The sequence below is a fragment of the Labrus mixtus genome, chromosome 21, assembly GCF_963584025.1.
Source record: "Labrus mixtus chromosome 21, fLabMix1.1, whole genome shotgun sequence".
Lineage (NCBI taxonomy): Eukaryota > Metazoa > Chordata > Actinopteri > Labriformes > Labridae > Labrus > Labrus mixtus.
This window is the reverse complement of record NC_083632.1, coordinates 14970590-14980729: the sequence shown is the minus strand read 5'-3', so window position 1 is coordinate 14980729 and position 10140 is coordinate 14970590. Positions and strand designations below refer to the sequence as shown.

The window sequence follows — 10140 nt, the reverse complement described above, 5'->3', positions numbered from 1 at the left end:
TGCTAGGTGTCCCCTCAGCTAATTCAGTCCCCTACCTTTAACCTCTGGGCTGTGTGTGTGCTGTTGGAGCCTTTTGGAGATTTGTTCATGTAAATATCAGACTAATAATCTGTCTCTCTGTGAGCTTTATTGGACTAACAGACCGTCCAACAAGTCGGAGCTCCACTTTCTACACAGTCACATTAAAACTACATTTACATGTTAGTTCAACGGTTTTAATCCCCAACTCCTCCCCCTGCGTAAGCTGAGTGTGAATGTGTATAATGGATTAGTTAATACTGTTACTCTATATTGCACTGTACTGTATCCTGCCTACAGGATCCACAGTACTTCTACCATTCATGTTTTTAATGGTTCTCTTCAACACCAGAAAGTACAGCTGCACGCACTGATGAAGATATGCAGCAGGCATTCCCACTTGTCACAGCAGGTGTAACTAATAACATCCAAACTGGCTCTTTTAAATGTAACTATCCCATGGAGACATGATCATGAAACAGTATGCAAAAACGGTCCAGGAATCGACACACCTGAGAGGAAGGCAGCCATCTTTAATTCTTGTTATAAACTACACCTGGGCCTTTCCTGCTAACACGTGTTATAATGTCCGCAGTATGAAAGATTTGAAACAAAGCCAGGAGAATGATAGGTGGCCTGGGACTCAATGAAAATGGATTGTGTGGTATGCAGTGAGACTATGAACACCTGTTATGAAGAGACGTGAGAGTTTCTGATTTCATGTTCAGAAAGTTACTAAAGACATTTTAACTCGTTCTTTTTTTCATGAATGTATGAAACATATAGAATAGACAAGACAATGGTCACATGGTCCTCTGAAGGTAGGGAGGTGTGGGCCAAAGCACACCAATCACTTATGGAAACTGTATTAAGGTGCAAAGTATGGTCCGACTGATTTTTGGGCCGATACCGATATTGGGGAGAAAATAAATCTGATACCGATATATCAGCTGATATTGTTCTTCGATCTTCGATCTGAAGAGATAGATAGAAATAGATATACGTATTTATTGTGTTGATCCCTTTACAACGAAGAAAAGATGGTCACTCAGCTGGAAAGTAACTGCTCATGTAAGTGCATCACTGCTCGACACTCTGGAGAGTGATGATGCTTGTTGTAATCCATATAGCGCCCTCTGCTGGTGAAAGAGAACTGCTAGTGTAATACAATGATACTCAAATGAAATGCTGTTTGACTGGTGAATAAATCTCGTAATCTCAGCGCATATCAGAGATAAATTAGCCGATGAGTATGTTAATATCGGCCGATATTACCAGCTGGCCGATTAATCAGTCGGGCTCTAGTGCAAAGGACTCATGATTCGATGCACAGCGTCTTCCTCAGAGTCAGAGTACTTCTGGTGGTGACGATGTTAAACCGTTCAGTTGGCTGTTTGTCCTTATTGAGCCTCCAATATGGTCCGCGGTGTGTATCGAGGTCTTTTACTGTCAGGCTGCACAGGACTAGAATCCTCTCATCATGTCCTAATCGTACTTTTTATAAACACCGTTTCATAGTTCGTTTACATCATGGCGGTGTGTCCACCAAACAAACAGCAGCGCACACACTGCTGCTTCAACAGAATCAGATCGATGTTTGTTCACTGGAGGAGAACGTGAGCGGGACACCCGGATAATTTGTTTGTGTGTGTGGCCATGAACACACACACACACACACACACACACACACACACACACACACACACACACACACACACACACACACACAGTACATGGCTGTATTTGTGTGTGTGTGTGTGTGTGTGTGTGTTCATTGTTAGTATTTACGCCAAACACATGTAAGCACTCAAGGGCCACCGTGTGTAAACTCGGCGTAGTAAATATGAAATGAGGAAATGTTTATGCAAATGTAATTAGCAAACTAATGGGCTCTCACATCAACAGATATTGATTGAGAACATCTGCTAATGTGTGAGATCATAAAATTCTTCAGTCCAGGTTTCAGAGTGTAATCAGGCCTGCTGAGCGCTCAACGCCAAGTCACAGACGAAACACAACCTGTCACTCTCTGTTCATAGGAATCTGATTAGCGTCTAAACCCAGGTTAACTCAATATCCAATTAAAAGCGGGTCTGTGAACACGCTGTCCTTCTGTTAACATGTGTTAGCTGTGACAGTCATCAGTGAATCCAGATGGTCGGCACATTCCCGACATTTTAAACACTCACAGTAAAAACGAACAAGTGCATTAGAGAGGCGATATCGTCCTGTTGATCTGCTCCTATGTTAAGATATAAGCAGCAACGTCATGGTCATTTAATCGTCATGCCAAATATGCTTTTAGTCACAGTTAGAACAGCCGCTCTGTAAGCCCGTTTCACTGCAATGAGACACTTTTTATTGTTTGATCAGAGAGATATAAAAGGTATGTATAGATTTCATAATTAACAGTCTCTGTATTTCCTCTCAAGAAACGAGTGAAATTCTGTGGAAGCATTTGAGTCATACTCATACTTTAAAAATGAATGTTTGAAGCCTGAGTTACGTCACCTGTCTGTTCCTGCAGGGGGCGCTGGAGTCCCACCGATGGCGGTCTCCATGCTGGAAATGCTGTCTCAGCCTAACTTAAATTCTAAATTCCAGCACATGTGTCTGGTGGAAGTTCTGTGTCAGTCAACCAAACGACAGGCTGCGAGCTGAGGCGGGTTTTCAGCCTCCTGACAAACCGTTACAATCAGGTCAGCTACGCGCCTAACTATGGCTAACACGTATCAATCATGAAAGTAAACATGTTGCTTTGTCTTTCTGAGGATGATTTGTTGTTTTTTTTCGATAAAGTGATGGAATATAAGATCATGAACCTGTACATTGTGTTTTATTTTGATATCGACTAGACGCTCTGTGTGTCTCCTTGTCTGACTTCCTGTCCGGGTCGATCTATTCTGTCCAGCTGCAATGTGCTTGCCGCGGAGTCCGTCGAAAAAATAGACTCGCAGCGTATTTGAAACAAAGAAGAGTGTAGTGGCGTTAATGGCACGCTCCTAATGTGGACCGCGGCGCTCGCTGTGGAAACACGATCATTGACTGAAATGGTAAATGGACTTGAGCTTGTATATTTCTTCTCTAAGCTTCTGACTACTCAAAGCTCTTTCACACCGACAAATTCACACCCTGATGGTAGAGGCTGCTGTGTAAAGAGTCCATCAGTGTTAACTCATCCATTTATCACATTCACACACCGCTGACGAAGCAGCGGGAGCAATTCAGGTGTTGTGCCCAAATACACATATCGGACATGTGAGTCACATATCGACGACCAACTCTACCCCTGAGCCACAGCTGCCCCTTAAGTGGCAGCAAACGGCGTCGAAGAAACTCTGAAGCAGCAGTTTCATTTGAGATACTGTGAGTGAGGAATCGACTCGCTGTCTGAATCTGAGTGAAGTATCCCGACAGGCCATAAATTGTGTCAAACGTAATGAATGACATCATGAGAAGTCCTGACGTTTCACAACTTAAAGTCTGGGAAAGAGCTGCCCATGCTGAATTCAAAAGGTTTCATTTTAAACTCACATCGCTGACATACTCCAGATAGCTGGAATCATTTCCTGAAGAGTACTAACCACATGAACTGTTGACAGATCCATCATCAGAAACCATTTTCCCGTCCCGCCGAGCCAGCTCCTCATTTCTCTGTGTCTGCTTCATATATTACAGCTTGTGATGATCCGTGTCTGGATATCGATAACAAAACGATACTTTGATTTATTCACAAACTTATGAAGTCTTTCAACCAAACGTGTCTGTTCTGAGTTAACATGACTGATGAGAGAGAGAATGAAGCCGACTGGACTGATCTTTTTATGTCAACTCTGCCGCCTCTCCTCGTTTATTTCCCAAACTAAACGAGATCCTGTCGTGTACTGCACATACTTAAAGCAGAACGGTTCCACATCCCAGCCTTTTGAAGTCTGCAGATTCTTTGCACAGGTATGAATTTGAAGGTCAGGGGAGCTCTCGATGAAAGGTTAAAATACAAGAAAGCGTCTCGGCCCGATTGTGGATTACGTCTCATGAACTCAATCCCTTTAAGCCGCGTCACAAACCCACCAAAGTATCCGACAGAATCCGCTTCAAGAATTCATAATGACATCTTAAAACCTTCCAGTGCACAGCAGCAGAATAAACTCATTAAAGCTTGCAAAGGTGTTGCTTAACCTTCCAGATATGTCTTTAACTTTTATCTCCGTGCCTTTTTTATTCAGTAAGTCAGAATCTGACCTCTTGGACTAAAGGTCAGGGACTATATGAGGCACCTGAAGGCTGCGGGTCATCCTGGGTACCTTTGAAGCTTTAACCCAAATTGATAGAAAAGGAATAGCTAGAACAGGTAGAGCCTTGATTCATTTAGCACAATGTAAGTAATTGAATCCGCCACGGATTGGCTCCATCCTTCGGCGTGCACCCAAACCCACTGGGTCTGTTTCTGAAGCGTGAGCCCAGCATAGGGCAGCCATGAGCAGCTGTACTCGCAGGTTAAGGATATCAAAGGAGAACGACGAGATCACGAGGGAAAAAAGAGCACAACGTGCCAACATTAGGTTACACTGGGAGTGTATATTGTGTTTTATTTTGAAAAGCATAGAGAGAGAGATCAAGTGAATTTGAAAATAAAACACAACATACAGTCTCCTGATTGACTTTTAGCCAACATCGTGGCCGCGTTTATGCTCCAGAAACCGACCCTGTGGGGAAGGACGCACTCCTGACTCCTGCCGTAGGACAGAGCAAAACCACCACAGAGACAGAACGCTCTACGCACAAACCCTGTGGAATCCACAACTTAGGTCTTCCACCTTTTCAAACAGTCTCCTGTGGTCTGTGCTGTGCTTTGGTCAAAATATAACATGAATCAAGCACCAGAGGAGGTTTGTGACCCTGTATAAACCAGCTCTCTCAGAACGCTCCGTTTTGGTGTGTGTCTCTTTAAATGCAATGATCAAAGATCAAAGGCAGATGGCAACAAACACATCATTAAGTAGGATTAGCTTTTATATCTCTGGCGTTGTACCTGTGAGGTGACTCAAAGTGAGCTCAGGTCAGATGTTGCTCTCTGAGGATTAACTCCAGTTTGATATCATAACGCCGCTGCTCCCGGTTCGTCTACACCTCGCTCTCCTCACTCTGCTGTATCATGGGAATCATTCTCCTCCTTCTGATGTTTTTACATGACTGGACGGGTGGCATCTTCATCCATACGCTGCGTGAGCTGCTTCACACACAGAATGTAAAGTAGAGTTCACTGGTAGCAGGCTGACTCATCTCTGTTTAACAGGCTGATAGATAACATACAGCACAATAATGCTCCTGTGTGACTCCATGCAACCAACATGTCGGAAGCACTTCCTGCTTTACATGAGACAATGTCATTTCTTTCACTTTGAATTTACAACATGTGCAGGAGGTCAAAGAGAGAGATGCTTCTACTCTCACAGGCGGACATTTACATACAGATATGACCTGACGGCAGCACTCACGATACCATGTAAAGTAACAAAAACAGGATCAAAACAGCTGTTTGACATCTGGACCGGCTCCTGCACAATCTAAACACATTACTTATTATTGCAATTACTCGTGTCTTACCATGTAATTAGACATCATGGGAAAGCCATAGGCTGTTTCAGCAGCAGAACTCAAGTTGGATGTGCTCGCCAACTCGGTGGACTTGAACTTTAATGAAACACATGTGGACAGAAGAGCTAATTCATGCGCAGAGAGGGAGCGTGCAGAGAGTGTGGGTGGCATTGAGCTGCAGGAAGTGTCGACGAGAGGTGAAAGAACGGGCGCGAAACACGCCAAAGCCACACGTTACCTCAGTTTACACCCTCGCGCTCATGTGGCCAACGATTAGCACGTCAGAGCGCCCAGTTTGCATCACATGCTTTTCTTTTCTGTCCTGTTGAGTCTCTGATTCAACAAGAACACATTTTAAATTGGATCGGACATCTCCATAAATCAGTACAATTTGAATGTTTTTAGCCGTAGCTGCCCGGAGAATTTAAATATTTATTTTTTATTATTTTGTATCACAACAGGTGATACTTGTGCACTCATAGAAGGTATTCAAAAATTGAGTGCTCATCTTCTATCTATAAAACCACATCAAATGTCCAGCATCAAAATCATTTCAGCTCATTAATTCTTTGGACAAATGTCAAATGAATAGACTGTTTGAATAGTTATACCCATTACTTAAAGGTGGAGTCCTTAGAAATGTTCACAACATTCAAAGACGGTCCCTCCTCCTCCTGGGTTCATCGCCCCTCACTGCAGGACGTAGTGTGTACGTATACTGATTGTACCTACACTGCAAACTACCTGCCTGTCCAACAGGAAGCAGACCAACTTCACGTCCACATTCCCTGTCATTGGCTGGAGGAAACACACCAGCTCCGCCCAGAAACGTGCCGAGTCAACCAGAACAAAGCAGAACAGTAAAATCCAGTCAGAGGACAGAGTCTCTGCAGACACAGTCACCAGCACACATGTATGGAGGCCCAGAAGGGACGATGGAGCAGCTTTACTTTAGGAGAAGTCTGTATTTTATTTATGTAGGGAAAAGCTACTGACTCCATCATTAATGTCACATTCAAATTCAGTTCAAATTCAAAAAAACTTTATTTGTCCCCGGGGAGCAATTCAAAGGTACAGATATTAAACTGATAAGAATACCACACTTGATCTTAGCCAAAAGGCAGAGAAGCGACGACTCGAATCGTATAGAAACAGCAGGGTGACACTGAAAACTTCCCACGGCAGACTAATGCACAGAAACAGAGAGGAAACATCAGCACGTGTGAGTGTGAAGTAAAGACCGGTGTGTCTGAGGGAAACCACAGAGCGAGCTATCACACCGAGATAACAGGACTCCCTGTGAGCTTTAACTATAGAGCAGCAACAGGTCAAAGTCCAACCTTCAATGTGAGTCACCAATACAAGAATCATAGCAAAATAAACAGGATGCCATTAGACGCAGGTTAAGGTGACCATGATGATAGAGTTTTAGGCTTTAACGGCGGGTCGTCCAACAGATAAAGATGATCAGAAGCAGTTTAGAAAAGAAGCTTTGAAACATGAGCACAGCACTCAAACTAATCCCCAACAACTGACGCTAGACGCAGCCCGTTTCAGTGATTTGTTGTCTGAAGTGCCTCCTGGTGAAACGCGACACTGTGACTGCTGCCTGTTTTTATCTGCAGGAGGCCACAACACGAGGAGGAGCGGAGGAGGTAAACATGTTGTTTTATAAATATTTGTGTTGTTTTTGTGGTGAATTGTTTGTGCATGTTTATAACGGCGTCCACTCGTCCTCTGACACTCAGGCTAACTTTCAGTCAACTAAGCAGGCTGAGAGCTGGAGCCGAGGCAGGCTTCAAGAATCTGGACAAACAGCTACAACACACCCGCCTGTCAGTAAAATAAGCCACGCCCCTTATTGTTAATAACTCTTATCCTTCATCAAATCAAAACGGATGTGTCATCAAAACATTCAACCCCCGTACAGTGTGTGTCGATCGAGACATGAGCTAATCAGACCTGTTTGGTTTTTTGAACCAGGCTGTAAACATGTTAATCTCTGCTGTAAAAACAGACTTTTTAGAATGGGTGTGTATGTGACTTCCTGTTCTTCTGTAGCCAGCCTCTAGTGGACACTCAAGGAACACAACTCTTAAATGTTTTTCTTTCTTTTTTGAAATTTTTCACCTCTGGAGGTAGCTGCTTGGACTATGAAGAACGGTCAGGATTCAACAATCAGAAAATGATTACTGGTTAGAGATGCAACTACACAGAGCAAGTCAAAGCTCTCGATTCACCAGTCGACCTTCGTTCAAACCGTCACCTACGGTCATGAGCTTTCGGTAGTGACCAAAAAAGGGGGGGGGGGGTTCTTGGATACTAGCAGCTGAAGTTTCCTCTGGAGGGTGTCTGGGCTTGGCCTTAGAGAGAGGGGGAGGAGCTCAGACATTCGGGGGGAGCTCGGAGTAGAGCCGGTACTCCTTGACATCAAAAGGAGCTAGTTGAGGTGGTTCGGGCGTCTGATGAGGATTCTCCCAGACGCCTCTCTTTGGAGGTTTTTCCGGCCACGCCCATCTGGGAGGAGACCATAGGGTAGACCCAGTGCTCGCTGGTGGGATTATATTTCCGGTCTGGCCTGAGAACACCTCTGAATAACCCCCGAAGGATGGATGGATGGACTAGACTTGGGATTCAATTATCAATTTACCTCTGACTGGATCTCATCACATGGCACTGGATGTGTTAAGACTTGTATGGGATCATCTCGATGCTAAATTAGCAAAAATGACAGTAAGTTATACAGAAAAATAGTCAATTTTATTACCCACAATCCTCTGCAAACGTCTGAGAAAACCACCTGCGGCCAATGAAACAACTACATTACATGAGGCGACAGCTGTAACCTCAAAAAGCTCATAACATTCAAACGTCATCAGATATGAGACGCAAAATGAATCTCTCAATTAGTACCAGCTGTTTGTTGACAAAAACTACGCTCGAATAATTGAAGGCATACAACGGGACTAAAATAATCTTCACACTCCCCACGAGGTGCCAAAGTGAACAAACCTCCCACCACTGCAGCCCTGCGATCCAGCACTCTAATCTGGAGGAGAAACACTTGACACCATGTTTAATATCTAAAAATAGAACATCACGTCCTGTGGTGGTTTATCTGTAAAGTGACACTCTGTGTATGTTTCCTCAATGTTCACTGTTTCTGTTATCACCAAAGCTGTGGCTGCTTTCCTTTTCCTCGTGTTGGCTGCTCCAACATGCACAAAGACACGTTTTTAGTGATGAGTGAGGTCGCTGCAGGCCGTGGAGCCCGCACGCTGCAGGCCGTGGAGCTAGGACGCTGCACGCCGTGGAGCTCGGACGCTGCAGGCCGTGGAGCTCGGACGCTGCAGGCCGTGGAGCTAGGACGCTGCAGGCCGTGGAGCTCGGACGCTGCAGGCCGTGGAGCTAGGACGCTGCAGGCCGTGGAGCTAGGACGCTGCAGGCCGTGGAGCCCGGATGCTGCACGCCGTGGAGCCAGGACGCTGCACGCTTCCTCTTTAGATTCCCAAACATAAACTGTATCATTACTCTAAATTGGCTTTTGTTTCATGCCCATAATAGTAAGAAAACAAGTCTGAAAATCCATGAAAATATGAAAACGCTGCTTTCTGAGCTCCCCCTGCCATGCTGCAATCATGTTATTAATGGAAGAAAGCAGATTGTTTGGATATCATATCCCCGTGATAATTAAATCCAAATGTTTTGAAAGGAAAGCTTATCCAGAACATGACTGCTGGCTGGATCTCAGATGAATTGATTCGTAAATAAACAGTCGGATAACGGGGGTTTGTACACGACTGAGAGCAAACACTGACCTTGTTTTCGTGTAAATCCAAAGAGGCGACTTCTCGAGATGTTACGACATCAGAAACCCCCTCACGGAGACAGAGAAGTTCCTCAGATGTCGGCCCAGAATCCTGACATGAGCATTTGAAACTGTCAATCTGTCCTCATGATTAAATAAAAGAGTGCCGCAGTGGCCGCGTTAAACAGACATCAGAGCTGGAAGCTGAACTCGAGCTCCATAGTTTCACTCACCACCATGTGCACTTCAGCAGCTGCTCTCCATAAACACTAATTGGAGTCACTTGTTTTAATTTGCTTCACTACCGTCGGCTCCGTCCATGACTCCCCCTCAGATACGTGATTATTCAAACATTTAACGTCCAATTTCCTGCTCAGTAATTACTGCGAGCGTCCTCACACCCTCTGCTGCTACTCAAATGTTCAACTGTGCAGCATGCAAAGCAGCCGGCCTGCAGCTCGCCGCTTTGCATGATGAACATCTGACAGTCTTCCTTCCTGCTGCTGGCGGCTCTATCAATGGAGAGGCCCGGATGTCTGTGGGAATATTGTAACTAACAGCAAATGGAAGGAAAATCATGTAACAAGAAGTACATCATATTTACAGGTTTAGAAAGTTTGCATGCTCACTGTTATCCCTTTATGGATCAAAGAAAATACTAAGGGAGGTCATTTTTCAGAGATTTTCTATACATGTGCCTTTCTGTCTGCAGAAGT

The 10140-nt window shown here is 44.5% G+C and overlaps 1 non-coding gene across 1 annotated transcript; it reads right to left on the bottom strand.

Moving 5' to 3' along the window:
* Positions 1-6566: 6566 nt before the first annotated feature.
* LOC132956031 (U2 spliceosomal RNA) lies at positions 6567-6749 on the bottom strand. Its single transcript, XR_009665978.1, has one exon. It is a non-coding gene; the product is annotated as a U2 spliceosomal RNA (small nuclear RNA).
* Positions 6750-10140: the final 3391 nt, after the last annotated feature.